Genomic DNA, 22,720 nt, shown 5'->3' on the forward strand with positions numbered 1-22,720 from the left:
TAATTTTCTTGAGTAACTGCCATGCTCTTTTCCACATCATCTGCATCATTTTACATTCCCACCAGCAATGCACAAGTGTTCCAATTTCTTCACATCCTCGCTGACACCTCATACTTTCTGGTTTTTTGATAGTAACCTTCCTAATGGGTGTGATCTCATTGTGGTTTTGTGAGGTGGTATCTCGCTGTGGTTTTGATTTGCATTTCCCCAATGACAAATGATGGTGAGAGTATCTTTTCAAGTGCTTGTTGGCCATTTGTACATCTTCTTTGGAGAAATGTTATTCAAGTCCTGTGCCCATTTTTTAACCAGGTTGTTTGTGTTGTTATTGTTTTTGAGTTCTGAGCACATACTACTTTTAAAATCGGGAAAGAATTTTATTCTGTGAAGAAAGGGGGAAAGAACATACAGAAAACTAATCAAGAGAGTATAGCAGTTAAACGCTTGGGCTCTGAAATTAGAACATTCAATCACCATAATGATTGAGCACCTACTGTACAAGTCAGGGCAGGCTCACTACTCTAACGCACAGCCCTGAAATCTTGGTGACCTTGATACAAGGAAAGTATTGCTCATTTACTTCAAGTCCAATGTGGCCTGAGGCGGAGATGGGGGAAGGGTGGGAGGGACAATCGCTCTGCGTCATGTAGTCATTTAGGGACCTAGGCTGCATCCATCCTGTGACACTGACATCCTGGACATGTGGCCTCCAAGGTCACCATGGGAGGGGATAAAAGGGTAACTTTTTATGGATCAGTCTTTGCCTATGTTACTTCAACCTAAACTTGTAATACAGCCCCACCCACTACAAAGGAAACTGGGAAACTTCCTCTTCCTGTGTGCCCAGAAGGAAAGGAAATTGCATTGTCTCTGCCATAGTAGACCCCTTTGGTCACCTAACCATCTCACTCTTCTTCCCACACACAGACACACTCATCCTTGTCTTGGGAGACAACTCAAAGTTACACCCAGGATCTCCACGTCAAGCACATTCTTCCCCCTCGGTGGGTATCATTCCAATGTTCTAGTGGCCAATGAACTAAAGGAACAAGTTGTCTGCCCCTGACCCCAACACCCAACATACAGTGGTGAAGTAGAAACAACAAAATTCCCATTGAGGAAAGGAAGGGCTCAGTAGTCCCTGGTCCACAGAAGTGACTCCTCCTTATGAGACAGGCTTTGTGAGGGTCCCCTGCTCTGGCAAGGGCACAGCTCCCTGATGAGGTTCTGCTCTCATCTCTGAAGGGCAGGCACCCCTTGTCCATTTTCTCTATGGTTCCTGCATTCCCTTCAGAGGAGTTTCTCCTTTTTCATGATCTTCCCTGACAACACCTGAAATGTTCCTTGTGGAGTAAGCCTTTCTCCTTTGCACTGTCCAGTTCTGGGAGCTTTCTTCCAGTTCATGGAACCCAAAGGGTTGTTTTAAGTCTCAGAGTCAAAGGCATTTTAGGGTGACTTCATGGTTCCTCTGACAATAATTTTCTCAGAAAGTTAGTGGGTTTAGTGAAACAGGGAAAACTCTGGAAAGGGTAGGTTTGAGACGCCTACTAGAAATCCATGCAGAGATGTGGGCTAGCTAGTTGGATATAGGAGCCTGGCACTCAGGGAGTAATCCAGGCTGGAGAGATCTACTGGGGAATTGTCACCACATAGCTGGCATTTATCAGGAGGCTAGCACATGTAGCCAGAGAAGAGGTCCGAAGACTAAGTCCTGAGTCACTCCAGTGGCCAAAGTAGTGAGGAGACACCTGTCAGGAGATGGAAAGGAAGAGCCTGGGAAGTAGGTAAAAATCCAGAAGAGTGTGGTGTCTGTAAAGACAAATGAAGAACGTGTCTCAAGGAGGAGGGTGCGCTCAACTAATCCCATGGTGCTGAGAAGTCAATAAGGGGAGACCTGAGGACTGACACTGAGGGGGGTATTGGTGACTTGGGCAGGCGCAGTTTCCGTGTAGTAGCAGAGCGAAAGTCTGATTGAAGTGAATTCAGTCAACAAGGGGATAGGAAGGTGAGGGCATGACTGTCCTTCTTCAGGCAAGCACAGCCAGGGGGCACAGGCATACAGGTCAAAGAGTTGGATTTAACCAGTGTTGGGGTTTTTGCCTCCAGTGGCCCCCCTGGTTCTCAGGTCTTCAGGTTTGGACTGGAACTATACCACTAGCTTTCCTGGGCCTCCAGCCTGCAGATGGCAGGTCATGGGACTTCTCAGCCTCCATCATTGCATGAGCCAATCCCTCATAATAAATCTCTTTCTCTAAATCTACATATACCCTGTGGGTTCTGTTTCTCTGAAAAGGTGCACTGGGGAAAGTCATGGGGAGGGGAGGGGGGAATGTGGCGGGGGAAGGGAGGGGGAAGTCCTGGGAGTGCACGGAGGAAACCTGGCATCACTCGAGAGGGTCAGGAGCAGCAGTGTCCTCAGGATGGAGCCAGGTTTGGGTCTGAGCATGAAGGTGCAGAGAACATTCAGAGAAGAGGCTGCAAGCGTAGGAAAGCTGGGACTCGGGGATGGGTAGAAGATGGGGGCACAGAAGGGAGGCACCAAGCCCCCGAAGGCTTCACACGCCGGGAAGGGTTTGGATCTCAGACATTTAGTGAACACCTTTGTCCTTCCTCAGAGAGGATGAGAAACTCATCCAGGGTCACAAGACTACTCAGCGACAGGGATGTGACCCTGATGCCAAACCCGGACTCTCTCCTCTGTGTTCCAGGCTGCTCGTGGGAAACACAGGAATCACTCTGGGACTACAACCATCTTTCCTTTTCTACCAGGGAGATCCCTGTGTCGGTGGTTTTAACACTTCTGGGCTCATAGATCTTTTCAAGATGCTGGACAAAATCTATGGATTTTACCTAGAAAAATGCACATGGCCACAAGGTGTCGCCTGTCGTTTCCAAAGGGTGTGGACTCTGAAACCCATCCAAAGCCCTCAGGTTGACAGCCCCTGCCCTTTGGCCTCCACACCTCACGCAGGTGGAGCTGAGGTGAGCTGGAAACAAAATGGTACAGTGGCCCTGATGTGCCCTCCACTACGGGCGCCCAGTAACTAAGGGCCAGGTGACTAAACCACTATTCCCGCACCTCCCTGCCTTGTCAGCCATCTTCCTGGCTGTTGCCTGGACCCGCCGACAAAGGAGAAGGCATTCGCATGGCAATGTGAGGAGCCAGTGGTGTAGCGTTTCCACCTGCAGCTCAGTCCCTGCTCAGGGCTGGGAAAGGTCCATCCTGCAGCCCCCCGAGGTGCTGAGTAGGCCACCCGGCTTGCTAGGGAGCCCTTCAGAAGTGCGTCCTCATCAGATCAGCCCTGATCAGCAGCTTCCAGGGGCTCCTGTCTTGTGGACACCCAACTTCAGAGAGCCAGGCCTAGCTGGGGTGCAGCTAGGACTTCCGTGCTCCCCGCAACCCCATGGAAGAGTCCCTCCATGGGCTGCTTCCCACTCTCTTCCCATCTCCAAATTAGCAACCATCTCCAACTGGAAACGGTTTCTTGGGCCTGTGAAGAGAGCAGAAAGGGCAGCCCATCTGGGGACCAGGGCTCAGAAATGAGTCACTCCCCGCGTTCTAGGATGCTCTGGAGGCCTCTGAAAAGGTGTACAGCAGATCCCCCCGGGGAATTAGCAGAGCCTTGAATTAGCTCGCTTGTCAAAACTGCCTCATTCTCCAGGTCCCCCAGGACTAACTGGCTTTTTTTCCTTTCCATTTGATGCTGGAGAGGCCCAGCCATTGTCTCACCTTCATTTCTTTCCCTAGAAACAAGACAATCCATTTGCTTGCCCCCCCACCTCATGCCCTTTTCACCTTAGAAAATATGGAAACTCTCCACACAGTCACCACAATAAAAGCAGCCCTTAGCAAAGGAGGAATTCCAAGATGGTGCCGTGAGTAGTCCTCTTTGTCTCTCGCCCTTCGAGTCTACAATTATTTGGACACTTATCGCTTGACAAAGGATATCCAGACAGCATCTCAGGACGTCTGAGACACCCACGCGACTATACATCGGAAGGCGGACGGACTTTCCTCCGGGAGGATGTGGAAATAGGTGAAAACTCTCCGACCCCGACGGGCAGCCTAGTACCCGCAAGCGGCTTTCTTCCAACGGACGCCCCCAGAGGATCCACACACATCTAGGGCAGGAGCGAGAACACAACAGAGGAGCGACGGTGGAAACAGGTGACCAGAACCCTACCTAAACCCCCCGCAATTACTCCTAAACGCAGAGGGAAACTTTGGAGTTGCACACCTGAGCCCGCGGGGAGAGTCTCTCCCCGCCATTGGCGGGGAGACCCGGCCTGGTGCTCGGGGCGCCCGGAGGGTCCCAGAGAGAGACACGGTGGGAACGGAGGTCTCCCAGCTGCCGTTGCCCGCCCCGTGGGACTAGGGATTGCCGGAGATCTCGGAGAGGACCGGGGCGGGGGATCTTTCAAAGGCGGGTCCGGCGACCCGGTGGGGAAGCGCCGGAGCTCCGCCAGGCAGCAGACAAAACTCTCTGTCTGCCGGTAGCAGAGGGGCCACGCTGAGCACTCAGGGCTCCCGGCAGAGGGCCGGAGAGAAGCCCAGAGGGCGGGGCGACCCCCAGCTGCCGTTGCCCGCCCCGTGGGACTAGGGATTGCCGGAGATCTCGGAGAGGACCGGGGCGGGGGAACTTTCAAAGGCCGGATCGGCGACCCGGAGGGGAAGTGCCGGAGCTCCCCCAGGCAGCAGACAAAACTCTCTGTCTGCCGGTAGCAGAGGGGCCACGCTGAGCACTCAGGGCTCCCGGCAGAGGCCCGGAGAGAAGCCCAGAGGGCGGGGCGACCCCCAGCTGCGGTTGCCCGCCCCGTGGGACTAGGGATTGCCGGAGATCTCGGAGAGGACCGGGGCAGGGGAACTTTCAAAGGCGGGTCCGGCGATCCGGTGGAGAAGCGCCGGAGCTCCGCCCGGGCAGCAGACAAAACTCTCTGTCTGCCATTAGCAGAGGGGCCACGCCCAGCATTCAGGGCTCCCGGCAGAGGCTCGGACAGAAGCCCAGAGGGCGGGGCGTCCCCCAGCTGCCGTTGCCCGCCCCCGTGGGACTAGGGATTGCCGGAGATCTCGGAGAGGACCGGGGCGGGGGAACTTTCAAAGGCGGGTCCGGCGACCCGGAGGGGAAGCGCCGGAGCTCCGCCAGGCAGCAGACAAAACTCTCTGTCTGCCGGTAGCAGAGGGGCCACGCTGAGCATTCAGAGCTCCCGGCAGCGGCCCGGAGAGAAGCCCAGAGGGCGGGGCGACCCCCAGCTGCCGTTGCCCACCCGGTGAGGCTAGGGATTGCCGGAGATCTCGGAGAGGACTGGGGCTGGAGAGAGTTCCAGAGACCCAGCTTAGTAGCCTAGGGGGAAACCCTACAGGCTCACAGAAGCCTTAGGGAAAGCCTCTGCACAGCACCAGTAGAAGGCACCCAGCTGCCAGCCACAAGGCTGGAAGACCCCAGGGCAAAAGCAGCATAGCTAGGTGTACTAACCACAGACTGTAGAAGATGCCAATAGCTCTCCTGCGACCCATAGAGGACAAGTGAGATTTGGTGGGTGCCGACAGCAACCGAGCGACAAATAAAAGTGATCCCACCCCTGGCCGCTGGAAAAGCCCATAACACCGTTGCAGACCCCAAGGAGAGAGCGCATCTAGGTGGGCAACAACAGTAGGCACCTGCAGTCTGAAGCCCCCCGTGACGGCCCCCACGGCAGAGGAGGGAATCCAAAGGGCCACTGTGGCTACGAAGAGGGGCCCAGGCCCAGTTAGCAACTACGGACAGGGTTCCTGGTTGGTGAAGTATAAACAGCTGCTCCCCCCACCGCAGCAGCTGAAACAAGTGAAAGGAGCAACTAAACTCTATCTCCATGCGGAGGCACAAATCAACATCATCAAGCAATATGAAAAAATACATTAAATCTCCAGAACAGAAAGAAAGTAACAAATACACAGAAAACAATCCCAAAGAAAATGAGATATATAACCTAAATGATGATGACTTCAAAACAGCCATCATTAAAATACTCACTGAGTTAAGAGAGAATTCTGACCGACAACTCAACGAGTTCAGGAGCTATGTCACAAAAGAGTTTGATACGATAAAGAAGAACCAAACAGAAATACTGGAAATGAAGAACACAATAGAGGAGATTAAGAAAAATCTAGATGCTCTGAACAGTAGGGCCGATAATATGGAGGAAAGAATTAGCAATTTGGAAGATGGCAATATAGAATTGTTGCAGGCAGAGGAGGAGAGAGAAGCAACACTTAAAAGAAATGAAGAAACTCTCCGAGAATTATCAGACACAATTAGGAGATGCAACGTAAGGATTATAGGTATACCAGAGGGAGAAGAGAAGGAGAAAGGGGCAGAAAACCTATTCAAAGAAATAATGGCTGAGAACTTCCCAAATCTGGTGAGGGAGATGGATCTTCAGGTGACAGAAGCCAATAGATCTCCAAACTTTATCAATGCAAGAAGACCAACTCCACGGCATATAGTAGTGAAGCTAGCAAAAGTCAACGACAAGGAGAAAATATTAAGGACAGCCAGGCAAAAGAAACTAACCTACAAAGGAACCCCCATCAGGCTATCAGCAGATTTCTCAGCAGAAACTTTACAGGCTAGAAGAGAGTGGAATGATATATTCAAAAATCTGAAGGACAAAAACCTACAGCCGAGAATTCTCTACCCAGCGAAAATATCCTTCAAATACGATGGAGAAATAAAAACTTTCCCAGATAAACAAAAATTAAGGGAGTTCATTGCCACAAAACCTCCTCTTCAGGAAATCCTCAGGAAAACCCTCATTCCTGAAAAATCCAAAAAAGGAAAGGGGCTACAAAACCAAGAGCAGAGGAGATAAGTAGAAGGACAACAACAGAGAGTAGCAGCTCTACATCAGAACAGATTAAACCATGGGACGAGAAACAAAGGAAACTGAAGAAAACCGGAAAACAAGACACAAAATGGTAGTGGTAGGCCCCCACGTCTCAATAATCACTCTAAATGTAAATGGATTGAACTCCCCAATCAAAAGACACAGAGTGGCAGGATGGATCAAAGAACAAGATCCAACAATATGCTGCCTCCAGGAAACACACCTCAGCCCCAAAGACAAACACAGACTCAGAGTGAAGGGATGGAGAACAATACTCCAAGCTAATAATGAACAAAAGAAAGCAGGTGTCGCTATACTAATATCAGACAAGGTAGATTTCAAAGCAAAACAGATAAAGAAAGACAAAGAGGGACAGTATATAATGATAAAAGGGACTCTCCACCAAGAAGACATAACACTTATAAATATATACGCACCCAACACAGGAGCACCAAAATTTGTAAAGCAACTCTTAATAGAACTAAAAGAAGACATCAGCAACAATACAATAATAGTAGGGGACCTCAACACACCATTAACACCAATGGACAGAACATCCAGACAGAAAATCAACAAGGAAATAATAGAATTAAATGAAAAATTAGACCAGATGGACTTAATAGATATATATAGAACACTTCATCCAAAAACAGCAGGTTACACATTCTTCTCAAGTGCACATGGAACATTCTCAAGGATTGACCATATTTTGGGAACCAAAGCAAACATCAATAAATACAAGAGAGTTGAAATAATATCAAGCATCTTTTCTGATCATAACGCTATTAAACTAGAAATCAACTACAAGAAAAAAGCAGAGAAAGGTGCAAAAATGTGGAGACTAAACAACACGCTTCTCAACAAACAATGGATCATTGAAGAAATTAAAGAAGAAATCAAATATTATCTGGAGACAAATGAAAATGAGAACACGACATACCAAATCATTTGGGATGCAGCAAAAGCAGTCCTAAGAGGGAAATTCATCGCAATACAGGCTCACCTCACTAAACAAGAAAAAGCTCACGTAAGCAACCTCCAACGACACCTAACAGAACTAGAAAAAGAAGAACAAACAAGGCCCAGAGTCAGTAGAAGGAGGGAAATAATAAAAATAAGAGCAGAAATAAACGATATTGAAACAAAAAAGACAATAGAAAGGATCAATGAAACAAAGAGTTGGTTCTTCGAAAGAATTAACAAAATTGACAAACCCCTAGCCAGACTCACCAAGAAAAGAAGAGAGAAATCGCAAATTAATAAAATCAGGAATGACAGAGGAGAAATCACAACAGATACCAATGAAATACAAGAGATCATAAGAGAATACTATGAAAAACTATATGCCAACAAATTGAACAACCTGGAAGAAATGGACAAATTCCTAGACTCCTACAATCTCCCCAAACTGAATCAGGAAGAAATGGAGAATCTGAATAGACCAATCACAAGTAAGGAAATAGAAACGGTAATCAAAAACCTCCCCAAAAACAAGAGTCCAGGACCAGACGGCTTCTCTGGAGAATTCTACCAAACATTCAAAGAAGACTTAATACCTATTCTCCTCAAACTGTTCCAGAAAATTGAGAAAGATGGAGAACTCCCTAACACATTCTATGAAGCCAACATCACTCTGATCCCCAAACCTGACAAGGACAACACAAAGAAGGAGAACTACAGGCCGATATCACTGATGAACATAGATGCAAAAATCCTCAACAAAATTTTGGCAAACCGATTACAGCAATACATCAAAAAGATTATACACCATGATCAAGTGGGATTTATACCAGGGACACAGGGATGGTTCAACATCCGCAAGTCAATCAACGTGATACACTACATTAACAAAATGAAAACCAAAAACCACATGATCATCTCAATAGATGCAGAGAAAGCATTCGACAAGATCCAACACCCATTTATGATAAAAACCCTCAGTAAAATGGGTATAGAAGGAAAGTACCTCAACATAATAAAGTCCATATATGATAGACCCACAGCCAACATCATACTCAATGGACAAAAGCTGAAAGCCATCCCTCTGAGGACAGGAACAAGACAAGGGTGCCCACTTTCACCACTCCTATTCAACATAGTTCTGGAGGTGCTGGCCAGAGCAATTCGGCAGGAAAAAGAAATAAAAGGAATCCAAATAGGTAACGAAGAAGTAAAACTCTCGTTGTTTGCAGACGACATGATCTTATACATAGAAAACCCCAAAGAATCCACAGAAAAACTATTAGAAATAATCAACAACTACAGCAAAGTAGCAGGGTATAAAATTAACGTGCATAAATCAGTAGCATTTCTATACACTAACAATAAACTAACAGAAAAAGAACTCAAGAACTCTATCCCATTCACAATAGCAACGAAAAGAATAAAATACCTTGGGATAAACTTAACCAAGGAAGTGAAGGATCTATACAATGAAAACTACAAGACTCTCTTGAAAGAAATAGGCGATGACATAAAGAGATGGAAAGACATCCCTTGCACATGGATCGGAAGAATAAACATAGTTAAAATGTCCATACTACCTAAAGCAATATACAGATTCAATGCTATCCCAATCAGAATCCCAAGAACATTCTTCACAGAAATTGAACAAACAATCCTAAAATTCATATGGGGCAACAAAAGACCGCGAATTGCTAAAGCAATCCTGAGCAAGAAAAACAAAGCCGGCGGAATCACAATCCCCGATTTCAAAACATACTACAAAGCTACAGTGATCAAAACAGCATGGTACTGGTACAAAAACAGGTCCACAGATCAATGGAACAGAATTGAAAGCCCAGAGATAAAACCACACATCTATGGACAGCTAATCTTCGACAAAGGAGCAGAGGGCCTACAATGGAGAAAAGAAAGTCTCTTCAACAAATGGTGCTGGGAAAACTGGACAGCCACATGCAAAAGATTGAAAATTGACCATTCTTTTTCACCACACACCAAAATAAACTCAAAATGGATCAAAGACCTAAAGATTAGGCCTGAGACAATAAGTCTTTTGGAAGAGAACATAGGCAGTACACTCTTTGACATCAGTTTCAAAAGAATCTTTTCGGACACTGTAACTCCTCAGTTGAGGGAAACAATAGAAAGAATAAACAAATGGGACTTCATCAGACTAAAGAGCTTCTTCAAGGCAAGGGAAAACAGGATTGAAACAAAAAAACAGCTCACTAATTGGGAAAAAATATTTACAAGCCACTTATCTGACAAAGGGTTAATCTCCATAATATACAAAGAACTCACACTGCTTAACAACAAAAAAACAAACAACCCGATCAAAAAATGGGCAGAGGACATGAACAGACATTTCTCAAAAGAAGATATGAATATGGCCAATAGACACATGAAAAGATGTTCATCATCGCTAATCATCAGGGAAATGCAAATCAAAACTACACTAAGATATCACCTTACCCCCGTTAGATTGGCAAAAACATCCAAAACCAAGAACGACAAATGTTGGAGGGGTTGTGGAGAAAGAGGAACCCTCATACACTGTTGGTGGGAATGCAAACTGGTACAGCCACTATGGAAAACAGTATGGAGATTTCTCAAAAAGTTAAAAATAGAAATACCCTATGACCCAGCCATCCCATTACTGGGTATCTATCCTAAGAACCTGATATCAGATATCTCAAGAGTCCGTTGCACCCCTATGTTCATTGCAGCATTATTTACAATAGCCAAGACGTGGAACCAGCCTACATGCCCAGAAACTAATGATTGGATAAAGAAGATGTGGTATATATACACAATGGAATACTACTCAGCCATAAAAAAAGACGAAATTGGCCCATTCACAACAATGTGGATGGACCTCGAGGGTATTATGTTAAGCGAAATAAGTCAGTCAGAGAAAGACGAACTCTATATGACTCCACTCATAGGTGGAAATTAGTATATTGAGAAGGAGATCTGATCGGTGGTTACCAGGGAAAAGGGGGGGTGGGGGGAGGGTACGGAGGGGGAAGTGGTGTACCCACAACATGACTAACAAAAATGTACAACTGAAATCTCACAAGGTTGTAATCTATCATAACATTAATAAAAAAAAAAAATAAAAAAAAAAAATAAAAATAAAAGCAGCCCTTAATCTTGTTAGTGATCAGAAGAATAAGGAGTGTCAAAGGAGGGCAGTTATCTTATTCACGAGGGTGTTTCTCATGTCCTGAGAAACCTGGACTCATGTTTTGATGACGAGACCAAAGCATGACTACATAGAACGTTATCATTTCCTGGACCAGTAGGGCCCATTGCTATCTACTCTGGTTGGGCTCTTCTTACAGTACAAGTCTTAAATTACCAAAAAGAAAAAAAACAGGGCTTATTTTAAGGATCTTATGCCGAGTGAGATGCGGCGTGGGACGCTGTCAGGGGTTGTGAGGGCTCTGCGTGCTGGCTGGCAGGACCCATTCTTCCGCAAGTCCCTTCTTCTCTCTGGACACCCTCTGCTGGCGTTTCCTCTTTCCTCGCCCAACTTCCTCTACCGACCCACAGAGCCAGCTTCCTGGGAGGGAGCCCACCGTGCCCTTTCCAGACCTCTGCACATCACATCTCAGAGTCCCCTTCCATTTCGAACTGCCTCATTCTTATCGTCTCTTAGCTCCAATTCCCAAGAGAGAGAAGGGATCGACCCTTGCATTTGTTTGCATGGGCTGCTGCAACCAAGTTCGACAAACGAGGTGGCTTAAACAACAGAAATTTGTTATCTTGCAGTTCTGGAAGCTGGAAGTCCAAGATCAAAATGGCAACAGGGTTGGTTCCTTCTGATGGCTGTCTGTTTCACGCTTCTCCCCCAGCTTCTGGTGGTTTGCTGGCAACCTTTGGCGTTCCTGTACTTGCAAATGCATCACCCCAATCTCTGCGTTCATCTTCACACAGCGTTCTCCCTGTGTCTCTGTGTCCAAATTTCCCCTTTTTATAAAGACACCAGGCATATTGGATTAGGGACTCACCCTACTCGAATATGATCTCATCTGGATGAGTAATTACACCTGTAATGGCTATATTTCCGAATAAGGTCACATTCTGAGGTACCAGGGGTCAGGAATTCAACATATGAATTTGAGGGGACATGATGCAGCCCATAATAGCCCTCCTCAGCTTTTAGAATCAGGCCACATCTTAGGCGGGTGGCGGTGTCAGTTTCCTAGGGCTGCTGGAACAAATTATTATAGACTGAGTGGCTTAAAGCCACACAGATATATCGTCTCACAGTTCTAGAGGCTAGAAGTCTGAAATCAAGGTACCGGCAGGGCCACGCTCCCTCCAAAACCAGTGGGGAGTCCTTCCTTGCCTCTTGCCAGCATCTGGGGCTGCCGCCATCTTTGGCATTCCTTGGCTTGGCCCCTGCAGCACTTCCATCTCTACCTCCATCATCACATGACCTTCTCCCCTTACATGTCCCTCTCTGTGTGTCTCTGGTGGCAAATTTCCCTTGTTTTATAAGGACACCAGTCATTTTGGATTAAAGCCCTGCCCTAAAGACCTCCTGTTAACTTGATTACATTTGCAATGACCCTATTTCCAAATAAGGTCGCATTCACAGGTATCAGGAGTTCGGACTTCAACATATCTTTTTGAGAGACACAATTCAACCCATAACAGTGACCATCTTGTGATTGGCTGCTCCTTGGATCAGATCACTTCTGTTCCATTCAGCTATGGGGAGGCTGTCTCATGTGATACAATAATGGCTAAAAGTGAGGACAGTTTGCTTCTCCTAGGGAAGGCATGGATCTCAGAGACCCCATAACGCGTCTTCCAGTACATAGTTTCAAATATGTTCCCACCTAATATGATCCAACTGTCAAACACAAAGCCTAAAACCCTTTCACCTCATCCAGAGGCACATCTTATTGCCCCAGAAACAGTAGGGCAGGGCCATTTCAGAAACCACTTGCTCTTCACAGAGTCAGTTTCCCCCTGGTTATGGTGAGATCCCTTCTAGATGTTTCTCTCCATTCTGCAATGTGCCTACTAAATGGTTAATGTATCCACATCCGATATAGATTCCATATGACAGTGGAACAGAAGTGTAATAATTTCATGGGCAGAAAGAGAGTGCTTGCTCCTGGACCCACAAATTCCAGTGATGGCAGGGACAGCATCCTCATTGCGATTTGTCCCCAGTCTGCTCTGAGCCCTATGGACACCATCCTAGCCCCTCTGTGTTGGACTTCTACTATTAGATTAAACACCTGAGTGGTGAGAGGATTTTGGGGTCCCCATGTGACCTCCCTTCTTTGCGCTGCAGTGGGTTCTGGTTGTCGAATCTGACTCCTGGAGCTTCAGCCTGCTGGGAGAGTTGAGCCGCCTTTCAGCTGGTGCCAACATCAAGGGGTGGGCTACCTGGCTTTCCAGCCCTGTTCTAAGGTCTCGGGATTAATTGAGTGACCAAAACTCCCTGCAGCCTTTGTTCGAGTGAGACTCACTCCTTCTTACTAGGCTGGGGATTTTTGTGACGCTACAGCTCCTGCAGAACCTCTGGGGGCTGGCCATCAATTCCTGCTCTGGGATCTCTTGGCTTATAGATGAGTGATTTTGGATCTCCGTGTGCTTGGATCACCACACCCTTTGGAGTGGCGAGCTCTCAATAGCTACCATTGGCCCCAAAGACCAAAGTCCCAAGGCCTTCATTGCTTGGCGACAACTTGGATTGGCCTCCTCATTCTAGCGTAGTGGAGGGACCATAAGAGCCTCGCAGCTGAGCACGGTTCCTCCCGGATCTGATTTTGACCTTGTTGCATGATTGTGGGCTGGACAGCTTCATCACAGAAGTTGTGGATGGGGCAGGCACTGCGAACACACACTGCAGACTATCATTATGTCATGTGAAATTCAAGACATTTAAAAATAATCTCAGTCACTTGGGCAAGCTGCCAATGGGTTCTCATTTCTCTCCCTGGTACCACTCACCCCCACCGAGGCCCCTGGAGGGCCACACTCTGCCTTCCCTACTGTCATCTCATTTGATCCTCAAAACACCCCTCGAGTCTGGTTTTAGGGTTCCCCATCTGATAACTGGGGAAACGGAGGCAGAGAACATTTAAGTGATTTGTTCAGGGTAACAGGGCAAGAATTAGAATCCTAATTTCCTAACTTCTAACCCTATTTGGGGCCTTTAGTTTGATGTGAGCAGCTCTTTAGAGTTTTAGCAGGGAGATGTGTCCCTGAGGGTTGTCCCTCAGGAAGGGGAGGACAACATCAATAAATGCCTAGAAAGATCAGCCTGCTCAGGCCCCCAGGCTCCGTGGGTGGCCTGCCTTGGCCTCCTCATTCTCTTTGTTGGGAATTCACTTTGCTTTCTTCTGTGCTCATTACACGTCGTTATGTGGGGGCAGAGGGAAGAGGGAACTCCCAGGCGAGGCCGTCCCTTTGTCCCGAGCCCTCTGCATCCTCCGTGTCCTTCTCCTCCAAGATCAAGCTCTTTCATCCCTTTTTCCAGTTTCCTCTGATGCAAGCCTTTATGACTGGGAGGGTGTGCTTGTCAGTTGCTATTCTAAAGACGGTGGAGGTCATTTCAGTTCCTGCTTTGATAAAAAGGATGAAAGTGGAGGGAGGCAGCCTCCCCTTCCTCTGTTTCTGTGTTTGCATCATCTCTCTTCAGCAGTCATTGTCCTAGATATGAAAATATGAACCCTTATTTTGACAGCTGGCAGTGTCTTTGATATCGGGAGATGTCATTTGGAAAGGAGGGGCGTGACAGCAGATGGGCAGCAGCTGGTCTGCACCGCAGTTGCCCCTGAACGCAGCTGTAGGGGGTGGGATTTGGGGTGGGGGGGTGCGTTGGTGTCTGTTCTGCCCAATTCCCCGGGCTGGGTACCATTACACTACACGCACTCTGCTTTGTTTCATTAGAACCAGGAGCTTCCAGTACCAGGGAGGAGGAAAGGAGAGAGAGCCAAGAGACAAGGAAAGGAAGAGAAAGAAGAGGAACAGAGAGCACCCCAAAGGTGAAGTCAGAGTGAAGTGAGGGTCCGGAGTGGGGGAACCCCAGAAAGTGAAAGGGGAGAATGCGGAGGTGGTAGGGGGCGCTTGGCACGTGGATGGGCTGATGGCCCAAGATGGGCTCTGACCTAATCTATTCTTGTCCTTTTATAACAAAGTACCACAAACTGAGTGGCTTGTAAACAACAGAAACTTACTGCTCACCCTTCTGGAGGCTGGATCCGAGATGAGGGTGCCAGCATGCCTCAGTTCTGCTGAGGGCCCTCTGCCGGGTTGCCGATGGCTTGCTATGTCCTCACAAGGCAGAAGGAAGGGGTGAGGTTGCTCTCTGTGGGGTCTCTTTTATAAGAACACTAATCCCGTCCTGAGAGCTCCACCTGCCTGACCTAAGCGCCTCCCAAAGGCCCCACCTCCTAAGAGCATCCTATTGGGGGTTAGGTTTCAACACATGAATTTGGGGGGGACACGGACACTCAGTCCATCGCAGGCTCTTTCCTGAGAGCTGAGAATTCTCCAGCTGCCTTTGCTGATGGGCATCACAAGGCCTGGCGCTACCCTGGCACAGGGGACGGGGAGCATTAGGGCTCCAGAATGTCCTCGAGGCTGTGGACAAGCCCCACCCGTGGCTGACTACCCACCCCAGAGCAGCCAGGCCAGGCTCCCCTCAGCTGTCAAAAGCCATTCGCCAGCTGGCCTGCTCTGCATGATGCCTGTCCCTGAACTTAAATGTCTAAACATAGGAGAAGTGATTTTCTAGTACTTTCTCAGGGTCCCAAGGCAGCTGTTCCCTCAAGACTGTCCAGCCTGCAGCTGCCAAGCTCAGAGGCCAGCCCAGCTACAGGATCAGCTCAGCGTGGTCACTCTCGACCCCCACTCCTCCCCTCCTCACTCCTTCTGTTCTCCATTTCCTGTCCTGGGTGTTCCTTGTCGCCACCAGCAGCGGTAAGTCCTGCTCTAAGGCCCTCAGAGACCAGGGCTTCATGGGGAAATCTGGTTAGCATTGTTCCTGAGGGTCAAGGGTCAAGACAGGAATCCCAGAGACCAATCTCTGCCTTATTACACCCCAAGATGAGCCTTCCAGTAGAGCTGGGCACAGGCAGGGAGTGGGTACCCCTCCAGGGTCTGTGATGGGGCATAAACCACAGGACCTCAGGGAGGACAGCCAGGCCCCTCCCGGGCTCCCTGCCCACAAATCCAGGTTATCCCACTAAACCAGGGCAGCCGGAGACTACCCTCTGACCACAGAGTGGAACCACAATGCAGGGGTGTTGCTGGGGAGAATCCACCTGGGCTCAGCTGCTTTCTCCCTTCCAGTCTTCAGACTGTGAGCTGAGAACCTGCTGCCCTCCGGTGGCTCCTGGAGCCCTCTGTGGTGTTGGGGGGGCTGCCCCTCTGACCTCACCGCCATCCTGGCTCTGTCCCTTCCTGGCAGCCATTTGGAATTCTCCAGAAGTGGGGAGATTTGCTAGAAAAACTAGTGGAAGCCTCTCCATCCCAATCACACTCAGCTGATAGAAGCTGAGCAATTCCAGGGGGAAATTCCAGCGCTTTCTTCAGAAGGACCTGGCTACAGGTCAGGTGCACAGAGACCCTGCTCTCAATCCCGTCGTCTTGGTGGAAAGAGGGAGCAGGGAAGTGGGAGGCACACACGTGGCTGAGGCTGACTGCTTCCACAGGCTCCCTGCCATTGGATCCTTCCGGTGTCAGAAGTCTCCCGAACTGCCGCCACCTGCCTGTGGCCCAGCCCCGTGGGGATCAGCTCCCTCTTCTGTTGTCAGCCTGGTGATGGCGGTGGCCGTGTGGCCAAGGGAATGCGGAAGTGGCAGCATTCCGTGGGTGGTGAAGCCCCTCTGTGGAGCCCTTATCTTGCTGGTCTCTGGACCAGTTCTCCCAGGTGCCAGAGAGTTGGGCACAGTCAGAAGCTGGGGAAAGTTTCCAGGAGATGAGTGGTCCCCAGCATTCAATGTTGCAGAGAGCTTAAGGAAAGCACTTACTGAATCTCGTCACTGGGCAGTCCCTGAGACAGAGGAGCTGCAGAGAACAGCTGGCCACGGCTCCTTTGGGAATCTTAGCCAAACAAGCATGATGTAGGCAAGAGGGAGAGTAGGAGGGACCCCACTGAGGGCATTTAAACAAGAAGGAAGGAGGAGATGTTGTTATTTTTTAAGACTGAAGAGATCAGATGGCACAGTATTAATAATTGGGAACAAGACTGTCATACACATCGTGACACTTCATCAGTTCCGACCTCTCTCACGTGACAGCTGACATTCACATGTGTGACACACACTTCCAGGACTGTGAGCCAACATATGGCTGGGGAGTGACGGGTGACTCTGTCCCTTCTGTCTCTGCTAAAGAAAGCATCTCAGAACACACACACGAGGCGGTGACTCCTGTACAGATGCCACTGAATCACCTCTAACTTGTTAAAATATTGTAATCGCCAAGGACTATTACTTTAACTGTTAGTAACAAGTTACTTGCAGCACGCCTCTCAATATCATAAACCAGAAAGAAACTCAGTGAGGTTGAAAACCTCAGTAGTTCAACCAGTACCCCTGCCTTCTCGCCCTTTCCTTTTAAAAAAATATTAATGCAAGCAATTTACAGAAAAACCTAATAAACATGAAATGGCTATTTGTTTCATAAAAATTCCCTTTGGATGTATATTGCTAAACACATCAGTTTAAGAAACTGTAATCAATACGTACATGTAATTTCATGTTCTACTTCTCTTCACTAAGTATTTCATTTACACATTTCCATTTACTGGTATACTCTGACAATATCTAGTGGCTAAAAATACTTTATTGATTAGTGTTGTCCTGTTACTGAGTATTGGTTGTTTCCCATCGTTTGTTTTATAAATAGTGCTGTCAGGGAGTTTTGTATAGAATCGTTTCCATTTCGAGGTACAGTCTCCCCAAATTGAAACTACTGGGTCAAAGCGTAGAAAGCATTTGACACCTCATTACATATTGCCAGAGTCCTTTTCTGCAAGAATAACCCTATTTTTAGTACCACTAGCAATATATAAATAACCAATTTCCCTTCAGGCCTACAGATTTTTTTCTTCCTCCCCCCCTTCCCCCTCCTGTTCTTCTTCAATACATATGCAATATTATATTAAAGCACTGTTCTAAATTTGCATTTCTGAGGTTGAAATGAGGGTCGAGCCTATGCTTCTGAGGCCACCTCAAAGTGTCAGAGCCTCTTTACCCTACAGCCTGATGGCCCACATGTGTTTGAACCCAAACAGTGAAGTTTCTTCAAGACCCAAGCTCAGACATGTTCATAAATGTGTGTGACTGGTCAGAAGGAAAGTGTGTACCTGGCCCAGAGCATAATCCAGCCCCTGGCGAAGGGTAGACAGAGGGAAGTGGGCACTGAGCTCGCTGCGTCTTGGGAGTGTTAAGGAAAGCATGGCGTCCTGAGCCTTCCTCCCCTGGAGCTGCGTAGCACTGCACATGGCTCCTAGAGAGCTTTCTTACTCTGTCTTCTGTTCTAAGTATGGCAACTGCTTGTCCTAAAACTGCTAACATTTCAAACGTTTGGTCCAGTTGTCCCCATAAAGTGCACCCATTCTTTTCAGACCATGTGTCCCAAATGTGAATTTGGAAAATATGGTCACTGCTATTTTGGTATATTGGTCTCACCCACTCCACTAGAATGCAAGCTTATTAAGAGCGAAGACTGTGTCTTATTCATCCTTCCAAACCCGTATCAGCCCTTTCCTCCAACCCACCCCCCCATCCCTTCATTCTAAAACTGGTTCTACGTGCTCTCGTCACTTACAGAGCTGCTGTTCTTTGAAAACACAGATCCTAAAATAGCACTTGTCTCTTTTCTCTCTTCCAAGCTCTGTGTGTATGTGTCAAAATGGGTTCCAAAAATGTAATTTTCCTTAATGTTTTATATTAGGCAATATAGAAGTTAAAGGCAATAATATATCCAGTAAGCATTGCCTATCTAATTCTTCTGAATACTTCATTGTGCTGCTGACAACTGAATGGTATTTGAAAGTCACAGATTTCACTGCTTTTGCTTAGTATGTAAGTGGAAGATGGCATAGCCAATGAAAGATATTAGCTATAGATGTCAATCATTTAAAGAGTTTTCAGTGCAGTGCTATGAATCCGTAGCTTTCAATAAATATTATAAAGATGAAAATGATAAACACTCAGAAATTACGCACTAGTCCAGCATACCCATACAGGAAATCCTCTAGGGTACCAGGAGAAGTATTCTGGCAAATGTTTTGATTCTAAAGTTTTCTCATTCCACTGACTTTATTACAGACCCCAGCACTTAATATTTTCTCCCAGATTCCTCCTCCCAGTATGACTCTCCAGGAGCCAGTCTGGTTGAATTGGCAGAGTCTTCAATATGCAAGGAGACCATAGCCATCCTCAACCTATAGCTCAGAATCAAGCTTTTGCTATAGATAGAAACATCTAGGTGGTTTGGGTGAGCATGGAGTGAAGAGGATACTTCAGGATTTATAAAATGGTGAGTTTGATCTGGCAGGACTTGTCTTTCATTGTCCCATTGGGGTTTTTAATTCCCCACCAAACAACTTGAGGCACAAATTCAAGGGACGTGAAAAACCAGTCTTTGGAAGGTAAATCACCTATCCCATTTGTAGGCTCCAGGACAGCAGCTTAAGTGGCTGATGTGAACCTAGGGCAGTACAAACCTTCCAGGGCCCGCCCGGGGGCGCAGCGGTTAAGTGCGCACGTTCGGCTTCAACAGCCCCTAGTTCTCCAGTTCGGATCCCGGGTGCAGACATGGCACCGCTTGGCAAGCCATGCTGTGGCAGGCGTCCCACATATAAAGTAGAGGAAGATGGGCACGGATGTTAGCTCAGGGCCAATCTTCCTCAACAAGAGGAGGATTGGCAGCAGATGTTAGCTCAGGGCTAACCTTCCAAAAAAAAAAAAAACACCTTTCACATTTCTGGACTCTACCACACCTGGCCCCAACCCTGAACCTTCTAAGTCCAGAAGACTTTACACTTCACAGCTGTCTTCTGCTGCCCAGAAGTCATGCTTGGACTGCTGTGGCTTGCCTGCTTTAAGGCCACAGAGCTTCAAGTCAACCAGCAAAGATCTGTCTTGTTTTCCTCCCAACTTTCTGTATGACATGAGCTCCAGACCTGACGCTTAGCAGAATGGAGGAGGTGGGGTCTCAGCCCATGTTAACAGTGAAACACTGCTCCAAGGGGCTAAAGACAAGGCAAGGCAAGAACTCCACTAGTGTTAGAGGGTGGAAGTGGGGAAGACGGACTCTGAAGTCCGAAGAGCGTCTACCAGGAGGATGTCCATAGAGAACCCCAGCTGGGCATTGGGACCTGGGAAGAGGTCTGCATGAACAAGAAAAGGCTGGGTCTCGGGACAGCAGGGGGCTCCAAGCTGAGAGAACCAGCTTTGAGACCAGCCGGATTGCCTATCAGAGTAGGTAGTAAGGGCGGAGATAAAAGCTTAGTTTTGGACCCCGGGTGAGGGAGAGAGATTCTGTGACCCAGAAATCTCCAATGGGGGGCCCCAACCCTAACCATAGTTCATTCATTCAGCATCTACACTGAGCTCCTCTCTTGACTGGACAGCGTCTTGGGGGCCAGGAACACAGCAGTAAGTAAGATAGACACAGCTCCTGCTCTTCTGGAAGAAATATTCTCTGAAGAAGGAGTTTCAGTAGGAAGACTTGGGCTCCATAGCAAAACTTAGCGCCTATAACTAGGCCCCAGAACCCACACCTGAGCTCATGACTTCATTCTAAACCTGTCAGATTGTTAATCACTTCCTGCCTCCACCATATTTGGCTCAGGAAGAAGATGAGACTGTGTCTGTGAGCAGAAGAGCATCACTGGACTCAGCTGAGAAAACTGGGAGGAAGCTTCGAATGGATATCTGCATACTTGTGTTCACAGCAGCATCATTCACAGTAGTCAAAAGGCAGAAGCAACCCAAATGCCCATGGACAGATGAGGGGGTAAACAAAATGTGATGTACACAGACAATGGGATATTATCCAGCCTCAAAAAGGAAGGAAATTCTGACACACTCTACAACATGGATGAACCTTGAAGACATTATACTAATCGAAATAAGCCAGACACAAGAGAACGAGTACAATATGATTCCATTAATGTGAAGTATCTGGAATAGTCCAATTCACAGAGACAAAAGGAGAATGGTGGTTACCAGAGGCTGGAAGGGGTTGGGGAAAGGAGAATTAGTGTTTAACGGGTGCTGAGTTTCAGTCTGGGGAGCTGAAAAAGCTCTGGTGATGGATGCTGGTGATGATGGCACAACTACCTGAATGTACCTAGTGCCAATGAACTGTACACTTAAAAATCGTTAAAATGATAAATTTTATGTTATGTATATTTTATCACAATAAAAAATTTAAGGTCTGGCCCCGTGGCCGAGTGGTTAAGTTCGCGCACTCCGCTGCAGGCAGCCCAGTGTTTCGTTGGTTCGAATCCTGGGCGCGGACATGGCACTGCTCATCAGACCACGCTGAGGCAGCGTCCCACATGCCACAACTAGAAGAACCCACAACGAAGAATATACAACTATGTACCGGGGGGCTTTGGGGAGAAAAAGGAAATAATAAAATCTTTAAAAAAAAAAAAAATTTAAAAACCCATGATATGGTAGGTAAGACCCCTTCAAACTCAGCACTCTTTCCCAGGCCGTCTTCCCCACCTGGCCTATCAACTCCTTGAAGTTTAGGAAACTACAAGAATAAACTAACATGTTCTCTAGTGAAAAATAAAACAAAACAAAACTGGGAAGAAGCAGGGGAAATAGTGAGCGATAACCCTTTCTATGAGCTTATCCTGTGCCAGTGGCTCTAACATCACATGCACCAGAATCACTTGGAGATCTGGTTAAAACAAGACTATATTTGCATTTCTAGCAAGTTTCCAGGTGATGCTGATGCTGCTGATTCAGGGTCCACACTTTGAGAACCTTGGGCCTGTCCAAAGCTCTTATTTAAATTGTCAAAACCACAGTCCAGGGGTTCTCAAATTGTAGCAAGAAGATTTACATGGAATATTTGCTGCAATTCCAGAGTCCTGAGCCCTATGGAAATTTGTACTTTTAAAGCTTTCCGAGCTGATTCTGATGCAGTCGGTTCACATTCCACAGGGTAATAAGTACTGCCTCAAGCATGCAATTAATTAGCCCAGTGGTTCTCAAGGTTTGGTCCGTGGACCAGCAGCAGTAGCATCCCCTGGGTACTAAGTAGAGAACCAAATTTTCAGGCCCCACCCAGACCTCCTGAATTAGATCTCTGGGGTGGGGCCCAGCAGTCTGCTTTGACAAGCCCCTTGGGTGGTTCTGATTCACACTAAAGTCAGAGAACCATTGAGCTAGATCTTTCCACAATTCCTTTTTCATTGATGTGTTGATGACTAAACCAAGGCTTTCGGACAACTGGATATGCAGTTTCCCCATGCATGTGAGCAATTACTGGAGAAAGGGACAGTTTAGTCTTTTTTTTTTTCCGTTGGCCTGGAAATGTGATTTGTATATTACTAGGGTTGGAAAAGTTTATGAAGAGAATTAGAAATACTCTGGCACCAAAGGCCATACCTAGCATAATTCATAGAAACTTCCAGGAGGAAAATTTTGGCTTAGTAAAAGAAAAAAACGGTCTTATGTTTGGAGGACTCTGGCCGTGGGAAGGGTTTTCTTGGGATGTAGTAACTGCCCTCTCATTGGAGGTCTTCCATCTGGATGCCATGAGGAAATCTAAGAATGACTCGCCTGGGTCAAGGGTTCCCAGACGCCTGTCTGAACAATGTCAGTATCACAGTCACCTGGGGTTGTTAAAAATAAATTCTGGATTCCCACTCACAGAGATTCTGATT

At 47.4% G+C, this 22,720-nt stretch overlaps 1 long non-coding RNA gene across 1 annotated transcript; it reads left to right on the forward strand.

Annotated features, from left to right (window-relative positions):
- The first annotated feature begins 880 nt into the window (after positions 1-880).
- LOC138925429 (uncharacterized) lies at positions 881-21,257 on the forward strand. The gene is made up of 3 exons (XR_011441588.1): positions 881-1,004; positions 14,746-15,777; positions 20,665-21,257. It is a non-coding gene; the product is annotated as an uncharacterized lncRNA (long non-coding RNA).
- Positions 21,258-22,720: the final 1,463 nt, after the last annotated feature.

Source organism: Equus caballus, chromosome 8, assembly GCF_041296265.1.
Source record: "Equus caballus isolate H_3958 breed thoroughbred chromosome 8, TB-T2T, whole genome shotgun sequence".
NCBI classification, from domain to species: Eukaryota; Metazoa; Chordata; class Mammalia; order Perissodactyla; family Equidae; genus Equus; species Equus caballus.